Raw genomic sequence first — 16276 nt, forward strand, 5'->3', positions numbered from 1 at the left:
CAACTCACAACCGGCAGTTGAATCTACGACCTCATCTATGCGAGGTAAGCCGAAGGGGTCTTTAGGGCAGTGTTTGTTGAGATCACTGTAATCAACGCACATTCTCCATTCATTATTCTTTTTGCATACAAGAATCGGGTTGACTAACCACTCCGAATGATATACTTCTTTGATAAATCCGGCTGCTAAAAGCCATGTAAATTCTACCCTAATAGCCTCCTTTTTGTCACGAGCGAACCGTCGTAGCTTCTGCTTGATGGGTTTGGCCTCGCCATAGACATTTAAGGAGTGCTCGATCAAGTTCCGAGGTACACCGGGCATGTCAACGGGTTTCCATGCGAACACACTCACGTTGCTCCTCAAGAACCTGACGAGCGCGTCTTCCTCAAGAACTTGGTGAGCACTGGTCGGCCAAGGATAGCATGGTAGGTGCCTTCGAAGTCGGCGACCACGAAGTTGATGTAGTCAGTGCAGAAGTGGTCTAGAGTACCAAATTGCATAGGTAGCGTGATCTACCCGAGAGGTGTGGAGCTCTGTCTGGGGAGAACACCCCAGAACTGTGCCTCATATGGCTTGAGATCAGCCTAGGTTATCTTCAGGGCTAGCAAACTATTCTTGAACAGTATATCGATGGAACTGCCGCCGTCAATTAGCACTCTATCGAACTGAACCTTGTTGATACAAGGATTGAGAACCAGAGGAAAACACCCTAGCTCAGGTATTATAGCCATTGGTCCTTTCTACTAAAGGAGATCTCATGGTGAGACCAAGGAGGGAGCCACGGATCGACGATGAGGTTGTCGCAATTGGCCACGTTCAAGCAAGCGTGGGCGAGCAGCTTGCGTTCTCGTTTGGTCTCGATGGACACTCTGCCCCCAATGATGGTGTGGACGCGGTCGGTTGGCTTGACGTACTTGTGATGAGGATCTACATCATCATCATCGTTGTCCTCGTTACGCTGCTCCCCTGCGTCGTTAGGCTTGTCGGATGTATCTAGAGCCTATTGGCGCATGTAGATAGATTTGAGAATACGACAATTCTCCATGGTATGGTTTGACTTGGGATGGAGCTGGCAGGGTCCTTTCAATGCTTTGGCGTAGTCTTCTTCGTAGTTGCGATGTCCGCCACCTTTTTTAACGGTGTTGACTTCACCATCATCTTCCCGAGCACGCTTGCCCCTGTAATCGTCATGGCGATTACGCCGCTGATTACGCTGGTTGTGGTGGGCGCGGGAATCATTGCGCTGGCTGCGGCGATCAAAATTGTCGTTCCGACCATAGTTGCCACGGTAGTCGTCGTGGTGTGGGGGGTGGTCGGAGCATGTAACCCTTGCTGCTTCTTCGATGATTATCTTTTTAGCATCGTCGGCATCCGCATATTTTTTAGCAGTGGCTAGGAGCGCTATGACCGATTCAGGTCTTTTACGGAGGAGCTTGTCCCTTAGGGCATCATGGAAGCAGAGACCAGTGATGAAAGCTTCGATTGCCTCATTATCAGAGATTGATAGGACCTTGAGGCGCATCTCCGAGAAGCGTCGAACGTACTCGCGTAGTGGCTCATCTTTGCGATCTCGAATCCGCTGCAGATCATATTTGTTGCTGGGTTGTTCGCAAGTAACAATGAAGTTGTCGATGAATGCTTGCTTGAGCTCTTGCCAAGAATCAAAGTAGTTCACCGGCAAGCTAACCAGCCATTGGTGGCCTGCATGGCCGACGACGACTGGGAAGTAATTAGACATGATGTGCTCATCAGCCATGGCTGATCTGCACGTGGTTTCGTAGAGCATGACCCATAACTCGGGGTTCTCCTTGCTGTTGTACTTCTAGAGTTTTTCGAGCTTGAAGTTTTTGGGCCATATGACTTGGTGAAGGTGAGGAGTAAACTGCTTCAAACCCGGAGGGCCGTGGGTAGTATCATATTCCATACGGCGATAGCTTTTGTGGGATGCACGATCGTTGGCTCTTTGGTTAATGCGATCACGTAGATCCCGTTCTCCGAGGGAATGGCAGAGATCGTTATTGCCATCACAGTGATCCCGATTGCCCCCCTGGTTGACCCTACGACCGTGGTTATCACGGCGATTATCGCGGTTGTCTCGTCGATTATCGTCCCGATTGTTGCGACGGTTGTCATCCCGACCACCATCATGACCACTGTTTCTGCCTTGACGGTTGTCTGATGGGTCGTTGTTGCGTGAGCCACGTTGGTTGGGTGACTGTGGGCGACTTGAGTACTAGCGACTGTGGCTTGATTCGACTAAGACGGTCGGAGCCCGGGCTTGGTTTGCAATCTCTGCGGTCTAGGCTATAGCAGCCGTAAGGTAGGCTTGTACATCATCACGAATTGCCTGGATTTCTGGGGTATTGGGTAGTTATTGCATTGTCGCCATAGCAACAGCTACGTTGGCGCTTGAAGTCCTGAAGACCTGCTTTTCCCCTACCCTATCAAAGGCAGTGTTGAGATCGCGTGGCTAGAACCTTATGCGTCGTGCCTCCTCTTCTGCCTCGGCTTTGGCTTGTCTGCGATTAAACCGATCAATATTGCGTGCTTCGCGTGCTAGCCTTTCTTGTTCTGTTTCACTAACTGCCGGTGGTTCGTCATTACTGACGACATTGATCAAGTCTCCTCGCCTTGGTGGGAAAGATGGGAATTGTGGGAAACCTAGGGAGTGGTCTGGGATATCTAGATCATATTCAACTTCTTCATTGTCACAACGCTGGAGCTCAGTGTGGATGGAGCCAATAGATGCGATGCTGGACAGGGAGCTTGAACCGCCCTCTTGAACTATGTGGACCGACCCTTCTTGATACTCCTCGATCCGAACCATGTTGACGAAGTTGCGTGGCTTTGGCCGAGGTCGATGTATAGAACATAGATCCGAGCAGCGTTGTATATGGTGCGCGTAGTTGGAAGCAGTATTTCATAGGTCGTAGGGCTGAGCCTGGTAGTTCTCCATCGAGGCTTCGCACTCGGAGAGCCGGAGACCCATCGTGGGGGCTGGTCGGCGACGAACGGAGCGCCCTTCAGGATTAGACATGACCACGAGATCCGTACCGAGTCGTGCAGGATGACTGACCCAAGCTGGTCGGGTAGATCTGTTGTGGGTAGTGGTTACTTGCTCAGTAGGTTGATTTTGAATCGAATCTACCAGAGCTAGAGTTTCAGCAAGCTTGGTGCCGACCCGATCGATGGAGTCGAGTAGGTCGGTGTTGTCGATCTGCCTCCCTTTGTAGCGAGGAAGCGAACGACGGGTTGTCGGCGTGGCTGAAGACGATGCTGGTGTGGCCGGAGCTAGGTCTAACGTGGTCGGAGCCGTAGCCGATGTCAGTGAAGTAGTGGTCGATGCAGATTGGATCCGCGCCTCCTCCGTGGTCATGGCGATGAAGTTGTCGGAGCCAGTGGTCTAGGTGATCTGGCCGATGGTGAATGTGACACCGTTCGGCGTAGCCATGGAACCGGGGATGATGGCCATCTTGTTCTTCTAGGGAGCAGTACACACACCCCCTATCTGGCGCGCCACTGTGGACGAAATATGGTCGGTAGTCTACCTAGGGGTATGCCCAAGGTAGTAGATTATCGGCAGACAGGTGCACAAGCTACGAACGAGATGGTGACGCAAGACAGACATGAGGTTTTATCTAGGTTCGGCCGCCATGAAGGCGTAATACCTACGTCCTGCGTCTGATTATATTGCTGTATGTCAATGAGATGTTTTTTGAGAGGGGTCCTCTGCCCGCCTTATATAGCCTGGGGGGCAGGGTTACAGATATAGAAACTAATCCTAACCAGTTACAATTGCCATAGGTGGCTGGATAAGGATTCCTATTCTAACCGACCAGGATCTTGCTTGATCTCCAAGTCTGCCTTGATTCCTTACGCGGGGCTCCGAGCGGATTGGCCGGGCCGTGCGTCGTCTTCTAGTGGGCCAGACCCCTAGTCCGGGCCGGCCCAAGCCTAGCCATAAGGGTATAGGGGTTAATACCCCCACACAAGCCTAGCTTTGAAAAAGTACCAATAGCTGCTGATGGATTCACTACCGGACTCAGTGGCTTTGCCGAGTGCCAGGGGCACTCGGCAAAGCCCAATTTGCACTCGGTAAAGGCTTTGCCGAGTGCTGCACTCGGCAAAGAACACTCGGCAAAAAATGGGTCGGCAAAGGTGTCCTTGCCGAGTGTTTTTTGTCGGGCACTCGGCAAAGCCTTTGCCAAGCCTTTGCCAAGCCTAGTGCCCGACACTCGGCAAAGTTGGAACAAAAAAAAAAACCCGAAAAAATGGAAAAAATGGAAAAAAATGGAATTTTTTTTAATCGGTGGAGGCCCCCACCGGCCAGTGCCCGCCAATCTCCGGCATTTTTCGCGTAAAATTCATAGCAACGCGGCCGACGGGATTCAAACCCGCGACCTCTCCTGCGCGCGCGAACCTCCTCTACCACTACACCACATTATCACTTGTGTCTAGATTCCGTTTTAGTTCCTAACATATTATACTAAACCGAGTGTAAATTGCTTGTTTGAGGCCCTAAACGAATTCAAATAAAAATGTTGTAAACTACAAAGTTTCATAATTTTTCGAGATCTACACTTTTAGTTTAGGAAGTTTTTCCATCCGAGGTCGTTTACAAAATTTGAATTTCAAAATTTTGAAATTCAAACGCAGTTTTGCATGACAAGATGATTTTAAATCAAAAAGTTGCCAACTACAATATTTCATAACTTTTAGAGATCTACAGAGTTTATTTTGGTTGTTTTTCCATCCGAGGTCATTTGAAAAGTTCGAATTTTAAATTTTTGAAATTCAAACATAGTTTTGCATGACAAGATGATTTCAAATCAAAAAGTTGCCAACTACAATGTTTCATAACTTTTCGAGATCTGTAGAGTTTATTTTGGTTGTTTTTCCATCCGAGGTCGTTTGAAAAGTTCGAATTTTAAAATTTGGAAATTCAAACACAGTTTTGCATGACAAGATGATTTCAAATCAAAAAGTTGCCAATTACAAAGTTTCATAACTTTTCGAGATATACAAAGTTTATTTTGGTTGTTTAGTCATCTGTTCATCCGACATGGTCGTTCTAACATTGTTCACAAATCTTATATATCTCTCTTGTAGTTTTATAAACTACAAGAGAGATATGTTAGATTTGTGAACAAATTTACTTTCACTTTGTCATATGAAGAAAAGATCAAAACAAACATTGTACATCTTGATGAGTTATACAACTTTGTAGTTTAAAACTTTTTCATTTGAATTAATTTACTACTTCAAAATGTGCTTTGAAATTTTCTTTGCCGAGTGTAAAAAAAACACTCGGCAAATAGCTTCATTGTCGAGTGTCAAAAAAAAAACACTCGGCAAAGAAGCTTCTTTGCCGAGTGTCAAAAAAAAAAACACTCGACAAAGGCCTCTTTGCCGAGTGCCCGAAAAACAACATTTGGCAAACCACTTGGCACTCGGCAAAGAGCCGGTCTCCGGTAGCGATTTAGCGTAATAATCATCAAGTGTTCGCAAGTAGAGTTTTCAAAAAAAGGTTGTTTGCTACAACCTTGCATATAAGTTGAGATGAGAGTGTCATCTGCATATTGGAGAGGGGAAGTCTTGATTATGTTGCAGGGGGATTGGTAGAAAGAGAGCACTTAATTATTCATATTTTTTTTATGATTACACAGTACAACGCAGACAATGACAATGTACGCACAGTACTGACCCAACTGGTTTTGTGGATCTTATTAAGGATCATGTACTGGATAACGATGGATGCACGTAGCCCATGGCCCATCTGCACTGTTGCACTTGAATCCAGAACCAAATCCAATCATCCATACTCGATCTCCCTTTTGCATGTGGCGCTTGGCCTCGATGTATGCTAATTCATACCATAAGCAGCTGCTAGATATGTTGCCGAATCGATGCAGTGTCATCCTGGAGGACTCAACATGCTTGTCTGACAGGTCTAGGCTGCGCTGGATCTCATCAATCACTGCACGCCCACCTACATGGATGCAAATATGCTCGAACGCTGTGAGGAAGTTAGGCACGTACAACCTGGTCCGCGTTCTGAGAAGCTTCGTAGATACGCAGGACATTGCAAACAAGAGTTTCTCGGAGGCTGGAAGGACGAGCGGCGCAATGGTGGTGATGTTGGCTTTGAGCGTCCTGGCAGCAACCCCATGAGATCCATGGAGAGATCCAGCCCTTTGTTTCCCTTATCATCCTCTTTCTGATAGATGCACTGGTATGACTTGTCGTCTGCTGCAGTGTGTGTCCGAACGACATACTCGAGTCGAAAACGGGCCTTCGCGGGTGATGTTGAAAGCAGCACGGCAGCTCCGCCCTGCGGAACAAGCAATATGGAAGCAGCATAGCTCTCTCCACAACCGGAATCTGGAAGTTTGTTGTGTGTCTACGGCACACAACGAAGTCCAAAAAAAACTCAGCAAAAGCTTTGCCAAGTGTTACACTCGGCAAATGACACTCGGCGTACACAGAGTCGACAAATGTTTTTTTGCCGAGTGTTTTTTATCGGGCACTCGGCAAAGACTTTCAACGTGACGGCGGGAAGACGTTCATGGAGTGTTTGCCGAGTGTCTAACGGCATCGGTACTCGGCAAATATGTCTTGTTTGCCGAGTGTCGACGGTAAAAAAAACTCGACAAACAATGGTTTTTACGAAAATAAAAAAAGCCCACTCGCGCCGTGCCCGTCCCCGACCGGCGTGGTCCGCACCGGTGGCCGCTCGGTGTCCAACAAGCGTGCGCCGGCGGCCGCGACGACGGCCATGGAACGCACCGGCACCGCCGTGTCCTAGTGCTCCCGCTGCCGTTCCCACTGCTCTCGCCGCTCGGCTGCTCCTGGCTCCAGCCGCCCGCGTGCCCGCAGTGGCCGCCGTTCCGCCGCCCACGCCGCCACAACCTCGGCCCCGGCCGCCCACGTCGCCCCGCCCGCCCGCCTAGCGCGCCCGGCCGTGGCTGCCTCCTGCTGTCGTGCCACGCTGCCCAACGCCAGCCGGTGACCCATGCCTGCGCCGCCCTGCCCACGCCGCCACGGCCGTGCCGCACCGCCCACCGCCGGCCGGTGTCCCATGCCCGCCAGCGCCCTCCTGCCCCTTGCCCCTTGGAAGATGAGGTGAGAGGAATGGATAAGGAGAGAGGGAGAGGGAAGGGATAAGAGAGGAGGGATCCAGAGAGAGGAGGTTCGGACTAATGGGAGAGCTCGATTTTGGAGACACGGATCGCTGATGTGGCAGAACGTGTTTCTTTAAGTTTATAAAGTGTTGAGTTTGCCGAGTGTAGAGCTAGGACACTCGGCAAAGATGGCTTTGCTGAGTGTCAAGGTTTGGGGCACTCGGCAAATATATTAGTTATTTTTTCATTTTCTTGTTTTCCATAACGTGTTTTTCCTTTTTTTTTGTTCGATGTACTTTAAAAATACCTTGTCAAATTGACTGAACAATATATATATATATGATTTTTCTACTAATATGATTCTATTATTTTATGCAGTTACAGCTCAAATTTATTTTATATCAATTAAAATTCTATAATTACACTTAATAAATTAAAATTATCAAACGGATCCAAAAAAATTACCAAAATTTCACATGAAACAATCTATGTTCTCTATTGCCTATACAAAAAGTTTTGAAGTCAAACCCCAGTTCGACCGTGACTTTGACTCCAAATCTTACAGATTCCTTCTCAACGCTACGATTCTTCTTCTGAGATGATTCGGTGTGTAAACATCGTACGTGACAAATTGTGCGAAATGTTCTCAATTTTTTACCACAACCTCCACGTATGATATCATCGTATCATGACAAATCTCATGATTTTCAGACTTGGTTTGCATTTTTTAGAATTTAAAAATCATTCGGCCACACGTTCGTGGTCCTGTTTCCTGAACAAGATGTTCGAAATTTCTTTTTATTTCCCAGGTAAGGCCTCACACTGGACTCAATAACATGAATACCATTTTTGTACTCATTTTATTATATTATTTGAATAACTTGCAATTCAAATTTGACTTGATTCAAAAAATTGCTTGAAATGTAATAAATTAATAAAATATAGTAGACAGATCTAGAAATATACCAAATTTTAACATGGAGTACCACATATTCTATGTGGAGTGTAGAAAAAGTTTCAAGGTTATAAGAGGGAAAAAACTTATTTCTTTGCCGAGTGTCAAAAAAACACTCGGCAAACTTACTTCTTTGCCGAGTGAAAAAGAACACTCGGCAAACTTACTTCTTTGCCGAGTGTTTTTTTGCAGCACTCGGCAAAGAGTTTGTTTGCCGAGTGCAATTATTTTGCTGAGTATTTTTTTCGTAGCACTTGGCAAAAAGCTTGTTTGCCGAGTGCCCGAGAAAATACACTCGGTAAATATTTTTGCCAAGTACCCGAGAAAATACACTCGGCAAATATAAAAACATTCGGCAAAGAGCAGGTTTCCGATAGCGCTCGTTCCCAAAATAGTAGCTGGGTGTGAGAGTTTCTGTTGATACGACCAACGGCCGTGCCCCTCGCGGCATGGCTTGCAGAAGGTTCGTGGCAAGGTCTACGGAGGCTAAACCCGCGCTGCACCCCATTCCAGATAGATGGACGTTGCGGATGTCACTACGCATCTTGTACTTGTTCATGATCATGTCGGGGAAACCTGGTGTCGGACAAAATCCACTCCAGTTTACGACAAGAATGTCAATGGTGAGAGGAGAAATGCTCGTTTTGGCAAATAGATCGTCAATGGCTGAGAAGACGACGAGCCGAGCTTCCTCGCCAGCAGCCTCCAACGTGCAGTACTTGTAGGGTTTAGTGTACTGGCCCACTGTAGGAAGGCATGTCTCCTCTCCAAGGCCTGATCGATCGAGTAGGCGTGTCAGGAAATGGACGCTACGCTCAATGAAATGGCTGACTTGCCGGACATGCTCAACAAAAGCGGCATAGGGAACACGGTAGTTATATGTGGGGTGGAAGCAAGCATAGTCGACGAGGTACACCATGCGTGTTGGATATATTATGGACTTGGCCCATATAATATTTAATAAATCAAATAAAACTCTATGGTACATAATATTAAGCGGTGCATGATTTAATATCATATGAGATTTTGACTAAACGTTTACTCAGCTTATTTGGTTGGAAATTATCCATCTTAATTGAGAAGCTGAGAAAAGGACTAAGGAGTGCCACACGCGCGCTACTGCCGGCCGGGCCGAGGCCATGGCGAGGCAGACAGCGGGCGGGCGTGGCTAGGTTTTGCCACTTAATCTATATAATCACGGGAGTTTCTCTCCTTTATGGTGGAGGCGAACTGATTGCGCCAATTATCGTCTCTTCGTGTCTCCGTCTCCTGGAATCCTCCGCTACCTTTCTCCCTCCCCGTCGCAGCCATAAATCGCAAGTCCTCCGTCAGTCCAGATCTTCCGCTTCGCTTCGCTTCCGAGAGACCACATCTTAGCCACCCTTTGGGTTTCCCCGTCCCGTACCTCTGCGCGCATGGAGTAGCGGGAGAGCAGGTGCCTCCGGAACGCTCGTCCGCCTGACAACCTTGCATGGGGTGTGCGACGATTGGGTTTTTGGGGAGCGATTCCGCGTTGCTCGTCCGACGTCTTCTTCCTGGTGATCGATCGCGGAACCTGTCTTCTTCTTGGTGACCGTTCGTGGGATTACACTGCGAACACCTTCCTGCATCGACTGTGGTCCATGACTTTAAGCAACAAACTATGTCGACTAGTGCGAATGGAGCCTCCGATGCCCTCGGCATGGGAGCCTTCGCTGGGTACAATCTTAATTCTGTGATTACCGCACTTTGCGTTCTTACTGTATCCATCTATATGTCATACTTGCATGCTGTAGCGTTTGTTAGTGATATACACATGCACATATATGTCGTCACAAACTTGCTGATGTTTTATTTCTAGATTAAATTGACCATGAAATTACCTAATTATCTAACAATCCAAAAACCTAATGTTAGGTAATTTTCTGTTAGTGGTTTTGCTGCTGCTTTAAAGCCGAAGAATTTTGATGACAAGAATTTTATGATATGGCGTGCTATGAATTTTATGATATGGCATACTTATGAGATGGTGTTGTGGTTGACTGCTATGAATTGCTATCACGCCGTACAGGGGAAGCCTGAACAATTTATTTGTGAGGAGGAGCAAAAGTCCTTGGCTGCCGATAATCTGTTTCGAGACGTTGTGATTAGTGCACTTCATCCTAAGTATGAGAAAAACTACATATCTTGTACATCATGCAAAGAGTTATGGAATGTTCTTGAGGCAAAGTTTGTAGTTTCTGATGCTGGTAGTGAGTTGTACCTTATGGAGCAGCTATATGACTATAAAATGGTTGAAAACCATTCCATAGTGGAACAAGCTCATGAGATATAGACGCTAGCAAAGGAACTAGAACATTTTCCATGTTTGTTACCCGACAAGTTTGTGGCCGGCGGTATAATCGCTAAGCTGCCACCTTCTTGGAGGGATTTTGCTACTTCTCTAAAATACAAGAGACAAGAATTTAGCGTGGCTGAGCTTATTGGATCTCTTGATGTTGAGGAGAGGGCGAGAGCAAAAGACAACCGTAGAAAAGGAGTTAAGTCTTCCGCTGTCAATATTGTGCAGAAGAAAAACTTATTTGCATCCCATAATAAAAGAAGAAGAACATATACAAGAGAACAACAATACAAAGCCTAAGCAAACTGCTCAATTTAAGAAGAAAAACAACAAGAAAGGTAGAGGCTGCTTTGTTTGTGGTAGTGATGAGCATTGGGCAAGTGCGTTCCCAGACCGCAAATATAAGCAAGAAAAGAAATCAGCAAACGTGATGATTATCGAAACTACAAGAAGAACATCTGGGTATAGTAATTCTTTACCTTTTGTTCTTTTAGTTTGTCTTTTACCTGAGTGGTGGATGAATAGCGGTGCTAATATTCACGTGTGTGCTGATGTTTTTTTTGTTTACTTCCTATCAGGCCGGCAGGACTAGAGCCTTGCTGATGGGAAACGGTTCGCATGCACGTGTTTTTTGTGCTGGTACGGTCGTTCTGAAGTTTACTTCGACAAAGACGGTGCTATTAAAGAACGTACAGCATGTCCCCTCTATCAAGAAAAATCTTGTTAGCGGTTCTCAAATGTGTCACGATGGCTTTAAAATTATGCTTGAGTCCAATAAATGTGTTGTGTCGAGACATAAAATATTTGTTAGAAAAGGTTATGATTGCGGAGGCTCATTCCGCTTATCCTTGCTTGATGATGTGTGCAATAAAGTAGTGAACAATGTTAATGTTTTGGATGAGTCGAATATATGGCATTCACGACTTTGTCACATTAATTTTGGCTGTCTCACGTGGCTTGCAAATCTGAATTTAATCCCAAAATTTAACTTAGTCAAAGAATCTAAGTGCCATGTGTGTGTGCAATCAAAGCAACCACGCAAGCCTCACAAGGCTGCTGAGGCGAGGAACTTGGCACCATTAGAACTCATTCATTCTGATTTATGCGAAATGAATGGTGAATTGACAAAAGGCGATAAACGATACTTCATGACATTTATAGATGATTGTACTAGATTTTGCTACGTATATTTATTGAAAACTAAAGCAAAAATGTTGCATTATTTTAAAGTCTATAAAGCTGAGGTAGAAAATCAACTTGAGAAGAAAATCAAACGTTTACGGTCCGATCGCGGGAGAGAATATTTCTCAAATGAATTTTCTGAGTTTTACGTGGTGCATGGAATTATTCATGAGAGGACGCTACCATACTCATCACAGTCTAATGGGATTGCAGAGAGAAAGAATTACACTCTAACTGATTTTGGTTAATGCCATGTTAGAGACTGCCACTACTGGAATCTCGTTTTTTTTTCTATGTGTGTGAAAACACATAGAAAAATGCGAATCCCATCAATATTTTTCTGACGGTGTACCCTCAGAAAAATACCCACAGAAATATAATGATAGAAAAATCAAATTTTTCTGTGGGTTCACCATCAGAAACAATTTTTCTATGGGTCTTACACGCACAGAAAAATTGTTTTCACCCAGTGTACCCTCAGAAAAATACCCACAGAAATATAATGATAGAAAAATCAAAATTTTCTGTGGGTTTACCGTCAGAAACAATTTTTCTGTGGGCCTCACACGCATAGAAAAATTGTTTTCACCTAGATTAAAACTAATTTTTCTGTGTGTTAATCCACACAGAAAAAAGAAATAAACACACAGAAAAACACGTGTTTTTTTTCTGTCGGTCTAGGTGAACTCACAGAAAAATTCATTTCACCAAGATTAAAAAAAATATTTCTATGTAGCCAGCCTCATAGGAAAAAAGAGTTAAACACACAAAAAAATTATTTTAAAACAGTAGCAACAGCATATTAAAATATATATTTTCCATACGGTACTTTCTATGCATGACCAACAAGGTTTCATTCAAATAATACACAAATAAGTAGTTCATCATGAATGGAGTCAACACTTATGTCAAAAATAGAATCAGTCTGATCTATCAGCACATATATCATATATACAGATATGATATCTAGTCATCTACATGTTCAACATGAATACTACAATGAATTCACAAATATGGATATCGAAAAAGAAACAAAACTATTTTTTCTTGTTCAACCAATTATAAACTGATTCACCTTGCACTCCATCTCTACCTGTAAGAACAGTCAACATGAATACTACAATGATTACACAGGAAAATAGTCATTTCTGTTTCCTAAAATATCCAAAAAATGGGAATACAGTATGTACCAGCAAAGGGGAGACGAAATCATTGAACTTGTATGTAACTTCCAAAGGCTTCAACTTTTCGATATAAAGTTTTTTTCAAGCCATCAATGACAGAAGTAACAACAGTTAGAGGTATTTGTTTACATATAACACCATAAAAGGAAAGATCAGCAATAATGATAAATGTGCCATTGACAAAACTAGGGTCAACTGACAACATTTCTTTATATAGGGAAAGGTCTTAAAATTGGCACAAAAATATCTTTGTTGCTTAATAATGCATAATAGAAACACAAGTACTGAGAGCTAAGTTGTCTTACAAACATTTTGGTGGATTGTGGGCTTCCTTTTAAACAACTTCCATGCATCATATTGTTTCCAAGCTCGTTAACAGACAAGATACAATTAAAAAAAATAGTGAACCAGCTACAAAAGCTTACACAAGCTAAACAAGTAAACTTGCTGCCTTTTCTTTTTGCTAACGTAAAAAGACAGATAACTGATCTATCAACATATGCTCACTAATGAGGATATAACAGAATTTTCCTCAAAAGTTCCTTTGGTGCTGATATGCAATAGATATTCACAAGAGCGATATTCTAGGAGCATACAGAAGAAAATTGTGAAGATGACATGACTAAATGAGTATTACCTTCTTTGATATGCAATAGATATTCACAAGAGCGATATTCTACTGAGGGTATCCTGCATGGATAAAAAAAGGTTTGTATCATAGATTTCCCCCAAGCATGAACTTCCTGTTAAAGAGTGCATTACTTACCATCCATTTCTGGATCAACACGCTTCACCAAATGCTTAGATTTCTGAAAGCAGCTGCCATCATATTTACTACAAGACATTGAGATAAAGCACAAATTCGATAAAGAAAAACTGTAAGGACATAGTAATGCATTACCGCAAGTAGGGCATCCAAACCTTCCATCACAGGTGGATTCAAATCAGAATAAAAATGACCCATGGGGCAAATCAGAAAATACATGGGACAAAAGAAAAGGAGATGGAGGTGATGGTGCCTGGGAGAAAAATCTGATGATGGCCATGGCAATTGGGAGCATCCCAGCAACTGGAATGGGCAGAGTTTGAATGTAGATCAGGACACGTGGGGAAATGCCAGGGGCAAAAAGAAGACAGTGACAATCTCTAGAAATTTACCCATTATCAAGAGCAAAAGAACTCAAGAAATGGCTCAGATTTACCCATTATCAGTATGACAACTGCAACTTAATTTCACCTGGAGTTTAATTTAATTCTCTCCCTCTCTAATGGGAATTGAACTGGCCACAGAACTGGTTGCTTGTACTGGTACAAGCCATCCTAGTTAAGCAGCAAATAGAACAAAATATCCCAAGTACCAGCTCATAAGGTGCTAAAGTGCAGAAGTTCTCTAATGGAAACTTGATTCATCACAGCCACTCAAGAGTAGTACAAAACAAAAAAAATCACAAGGCATAGTTAGGGAAGGGGAGAGCAGCGCGGCAAAGTAATCTTACATGTCAGTTTCATCTTCCTTAAGCATAACAGGGTATGTCTATTTTTTTATCAACAATGGCATACAAAAAAAATAAGGACTAACATCAAGGCAGGTGCTATCTCTGCATACCATGATATAACTTGAATGATGATAGTGCATACTAAGAGAATTGTACAATAAAAATCAGTTTTGTAACTCGGGTCTTGATTTGCAGTGTTGCACATAGTAAAAAAGGTGGAATTAGAAAGAAGCATACTCCTAATACACTAAAGCCTATATGCAGTGCTGTGTAAAACACTAAAACAGTCCATATAAAAAAGATGGAATTAGAAAGAAGCATACTCCTAATACACTAAAGCCTATATGCAGTGCTATGTAAAACACTAAAATAGTCATATATGGTCGATTACCTGAAACAACATCAAGGCAGCAGTAGTGCAAAAAATCAAGACTAGTCGTTTAACAAAATTCAGTCCACAACCAGCAGCTTTAGCAATGTCAAAGTAAATTTAATCCATCAATAAACTTAGAAACAACTGTGCTTTAGCAAAGTGGAGACAGCTTAGTACCTTACATGGGATTAGATCAGATCTGTTCTGAATACACATAACCAAATAGCTTAAATTAGGGTTCATTCTCAAATTTGCACAAAAGGAAAGAGAAGGAACATGCATACCTGGCTTGTGTTGTGGGTGCTTGTTGTTGGCAAAGGGCTCACCTTGGCCACTAGAAGGAGGCTGCACTCGGAGCTGCAACTGCCCTGATGTGGTTGCACTTGGAGCTGCAGATCTGGACGTCGGGCTGAGAAGGGGCTCCAGATCCACCATGCCCAGGAGGGCCCGCACGCCATGAGGGCTGTGCTCGGGAGGGGCGGCGCACCGTGAGGGACATGCCCAGGAGGGCCATGTCCGAGAGGGGCAGTGCACTGGGGGGAGGCACCCAGAGAGCCATGCCTGGGAGGGGCCGAGCGCTGAGAGGGCCACGCCTGGGAGAGGGACGGCGCGCCTGGATCCGGGAGAGGGAGGGCCGGATCCGGCCAGAAGAAGAAGGGGGAGGGGAGGGGCACCCACCAGGGAAGAAGAAGGGGGAGGGGAGGGGCACCAGTGGGGGAGAAGAAGGGGGAGGGCGCGGATCTGATCGGTCGTCGGCGGCGGCGATGGATCCGGATGCGGCCCCGCCTCATCCTCGCGCCACCGGTGACACCGGATCCAGCCGCCTGGGGGGCGCCCGCCATGGATTTGGCTAGATCTGGGGGTAAAGGAGAGGGGCCGTGCCAGCCGCATCGATGAAGAGGGAGAGGGAGGAGAGGGAGTGGCGGCGCTGCTCGGGAGGGGAGGAGCCCCCACGCTGAGTCGCAGAGGGAGGGGCGCGGCGCTGAGTCGCAGAGGGAGGGGCGCGCTAAAAGGAGAGAGTGAGGGAGGGGGCGCGGTCTAGTGCGTGAGAGGGTGTTTGGGGGCGCGGCAGCCGGTGGGTTAGGGTTAGGATTTTTTTTTTCTATGCGTGTACATATTTTTTTCTGTGTGTTTTGAAAGAACCGACAGAACAAATTGCATTTTTCTGTGAGTGCTGATTTTTTCCGTGTGTGTATTGTCACGCACATGGGTTTTAGTATTTTTCTATTGGGATATTTTAGAATCGACAGAAAAATCGTAATTTTTCTGTGCGTACCGAAAAAAACGCATAGAAAAATTTATAACCCACAGAAAATGCGAGATTCCAGTAGTGTGCGGGACTATCTAAGGAATGGTGGGGTGAGGCTATATTGACAGCGTGTCATGTCCTAAATAGAGTGCCCACAAAGAACAAAGAAATTACACCATTCGAGCTAACTCTTGTGTGGGGAAACCTCCTAGTGGGTTCAGCAGGGATTCCTTTCGCGCTACGACCGTAGTGTTTATTTATAACCCCCACGAAAGGTTTTTATAAGAAAAGATGTAAAAATCTGTTAGCATCTCTTGTATATAAATGTCCGCTATATTAATACTCCACCATGTCATTAAATTAATCCTGCTTCCTCTATAACTCTGATTACATTAT

At 44.9% G+C, this 16276-nt stretch overlaps 1 pseudogene; it reads right to left on the bottom strand.

Moving 5' to 3' along the window:
• Positions 1-5726: 5726 nt before the first annotated feature.
• LOC136523765 (3-ketoacyl-CoA synthase 6-like) lies at positions 5727-9064 on the bottom strand (annotated as a pseudogene).
• Between the last annotated feature and the right edge of the window lie 7212 nt (positions 9065-16276).

This window comes from Miscanthus floridulus, chromosome 18 (assembly GCF_019320115.1).
Source record: "Miscanthus floridulus cultivar M001 chromosome 18, ASM1932011v1, whole genome shotgun sequence".
In the NCBI taxonomy this organism is placed as follows: domain Eukaryota; kingdom Viridiplantae; phylum Streptophyta; class Magnoliopsida; order Poales; family Poaceae; genus Miscanthus; species Miscanthus floridulus.